This window comes from Haplochromis burtoni, unplaced genomic scaffold, assembly GCF_018398535.1.
Source record: "Haplochromis burtoni strain Fernald_Lab_line unplaced genomic scaffold, NCSU_Asbu1 Contig_1115, whole genome shotgun sequence".
Classification (NCBI taxonomy): domain Eukaryota; kingdom Metazoa; phylum Chordata; class Actinopteri; order Cichliformes; family Cichlidae; genus Haplochromis; species Haplochromis burtoni.
The window spans coordinates 21,388-25,171 of NW_024583476.1; positions in this window are offsets into that span (position 1 = coordinate 21,388).

Sequence of the window (3,784 nt, forward strand, 5' to 3'; positions counted from 1 at the left end):
GCTGTTTTACCAATAACACTAGAAAAAGAAAAAAGTTGCAACAACAAAGAACACAACAACCTAACAAAAAACTCCACACCACGAGGAGGCACTTCCAGGGGCCCACAAGCCCACCCTGTCACTAGCAGCAGCAAGTCCCACTGCTGCTGCTGTTGAGACCCACAAGCCCACACTACTCACATGAACCAGCTACTCTCCCCACTGCTACTACAACTCTACACCACAGGCAGGACAATCACACAATAGGACCTCTTTCTACACCTAAAACACAATAAAGAAACACCAGAGAAATCACCTTCCCTCATCCAATTCATCCCCAGCTTATATGACCTCAGAGAGGTGATTGCTGACTGGGCCCAGGTGGTAAATGAGGCCAATGAATAGCAGCTGTGTCCTGGGGAGAGAGAAGAGCAAGAGAGACAGAGGGGTAGAGCAAGACAGGAGGAGGCAGAGAGCGAACACCACACCCATACAAGAGTCGTTTCAGGAGGCCCTGCTAGGGCCGTAACAATTATTATTATTATTATTACTCCAGTTTTGGCCTACCTTCACTGGTTGTGTGGAAATAAAAGAAAATACATAATTGCTAACATGGCTTTTATTAGTGGCATTTTATTAAACCTGTTATTAAATGTGTAGTTGTAGTTATTTTTATACACACATTGCAGATGTGCTCATTAAGAGTTGGCGCTCAGTCTTTTTAAGGTCATAAGGTGTAAGGTGACTCAGAGTGCAGAAAGGTCAATGCAAACACACTTACTGTCGTGAACCAAAGTTCAGCGCACAAGCTAGACCCAGAAGCAGAGCCAACACACACAGGAGTACGAGAAAATAAACTTTATTTTAACTGAAGGTGTCCTAGGAGGGTAGAAGGAAAACACGCGTGAAACTCGAGAAACCAAGGGACCCGGAGATGAGTCGCGCAGGAACGCCGAAAACAGGACTGTGGGAGGCTGCAACAGAAAAAGGACAAGAATTATAGGGGCGCGGGGAAATAGCAGCATATATGGGGGAAGAGTATGAGTCTTACGGTGACAGCGGGGCCGTGGGAGCCGGAGGGAGGGGTGAGGGTCCACGGGGGAGCTCCAGGAATGTCGAGGTGGCGAGTACTGAAGGCGCTCCAAATTCCAGACAGGCAGGTGGAAAGGCAGGTGGCTCAAAAAACACGCCGAGTTGTTTATCTGAGTGCACAGGACAGAATTAGCGCTAGTTCAGACAGATGAGTTCTCACAATCGCTTTCCCGCAGGTGTGCGTTACCGCTGTGAGACGACTACGGACTGGCGTGGAGCAGCAGGCTGGGCTGGATCAAATAGTCCACCTGATGATCGCCTGGGATGGGGTGCAGGTGTGGAGTTAACAGCCACGCCCGTGGGCGTGGGCATCCCATCAGTTCCTCGGACGCTGGGCTGCGGACCATGACACTTACAGACACAAATAACAGTAGATGAGTTTTAGGTCAGAGGTGAGATATATTTTTGGCTTGTAACTGCATTTGTGCCTGCATAGCAACAGTTAGTACAGGATCTGCTAAAGATAAGCATACGAAGTGCAAATCAACAGGAAACATCTGGAGGGTAAGACGGTTGAAAACGCCATGTATGGTAAAAATGTTGCTGATAACGGAAACTTGTTTAACTGTCACTGACTGTAACTAATGCATGTTATATTATTTGCTGACACAAGGGGCTGAACCCTGACATATCAAAACCATTTTGAAGTGTGCTTTCTAGTGGAGATCTATGCTGCTGATGCTACTGTATACATCTCCCCACGCGTGTGTTCAATAAAATCATTGTTTGACTGAACTCATCTAGACCAGTGTTTGTTTGTTCTCATCCTCAAGTAAAGAATGAGGACAGTTGCCTGTAAGTTTTAGGTTTCATTTTAAAATTTTAGTTCTAACCTTTAGGGCCCTACATAGTCAAGCTCCCCAATATTTATCTGACCTGCTGAAACTGCATTCATTTTTCCGAACTCTAAAGTAATCAGTCCAGAGACTGCTGGTGGCCCCACACACTTGATTTAAAACCTGCCTTTCAGGCAGTGGCACCACAGTTGTGGAATTCTCTTCCACCATTTTTGCACACCACCAGCACACATCCGCCTGTCTAGAGTTTTATCATATCCCGTGCGACCAGCCATCAGGTATAATAAGCCAGCTGGTTGTCCTCTTTCTGTGTGTTGTGACTCACTGGATATAATTTCCCTAATCATCAAAAAATGTGAAAATATCAATGCTATGTCAGGACACACCATTTGACCGTTATTTTTATTCACTTGGTCAAAGGACGAACGTAGAGTGTTGTCACATCTCTAGTAAAAAATCTTTCATGGCGTGAATTACTGGAATTAATGACTTCACATGTCCCTATTGGTCACCCCTACATACTGAACTATGGCCAATTCATAAGAGGTGTGTCAGGCAGGAGCTAACAGCAACCTTGAGTCTTTGCATTTTTCTGCTACATTGGATTTCCACGAGCACTGTGGAATAGTTGCAGATTGGTCTATGCACACGCCTAACCTCCACAATCTACTTCCAACAATGCCCCTGGGCGTACAGCTCGAGTCCATCATAGCCCTGCATATGCCCCCTTGGCACCATACCGGCACACTGTACATATCTCTCGCTGGTTAGTGGCAGAAGACACGCCTCCACCGTTCCTGCCCCTCCATGAACTGCTCGAGCATCGAGGCTCAGTAACAAGCTTCTCCCTCTTTGGGGCTGGGCAGCAGTCACATTATCATTGTGTAATGCAGCCTCCTCCATTTGACCTCCCTGGAATTGTCATCAGTGGTCCTCCCGCACAAGCCCCAGCTAGTCTATGATCACCAGGCAAACATCACTGAAGTGGCTCCTTGCTACCACCAGAGGGCTCAGCACCACAACTTCGGCATCCCCCTGTTCCCATTGCATCACAGCTAGCTCCGTCACCATTTATGCCTGTACCTCCGCTGGTTGTTTGCTTTGTGGGTTTGGCATTTTTTACTAGACAGTTAGGCGCCACTATAACACATAGAGGGTGTGGGGAGCCATAGCCCAGCTGTGCCGGAGTGGACTAAGCCCCAGGCCAAGAGGCCTGAGGGCCCCCCCACCCCCCGAAGGGGTTCGACCGAGCCATGGATGCCAGGCCCAGCCAAGCAGCCACTGGGAGTGAGCCAGTACATACCTGAGCGCCCAGCCCTGGACACCAAAAACCACCAAAGCATCAATGCCTGAGGGCATTAGCCACCCGCAGGGAGTGTGGTGAGGGGAGAGAGGCCTCCATACTTGTGTTATTGACTTTTGACATTCTTGCCAGCTGTTTCACACTGTTCTTTCACACAAACTGTTTACATGCAGACTGTAGGCAGACAGTTGTCTCTCATCTCCTCTTCAACTCTCCTTCCTCTGAGTCCCAGCCCACTTTTTAAGTATGAGGGGCATGATTAAACAATAATCACCAATTGTCAACCATCCTCTCCTGGCACTGTCCCCTGAAATCACTGTCCTATCCCTCCTCTGCAGCTGAGCCACAAGCCACACCCATTGCCCAACTTAGGTCAGGGAGCCATTTGGCTTAGCTTAATTCCCCCATGAAATGAGCCATGACCATTTGGACCCCTGGGCTACCCACTGCCCCATCCTTCCTTTGCAGCCTAGTAACAAATCACACGCTTCGAAGGTCAGGTTTATGTTATTCACCTGGACTCACTGCCTAATCCCCAGTGGTCCAGGGCTTTTGGTGCCCTGAGCAAACACTCCCTCTGCCCCCAACACACACACACACACACACACACACA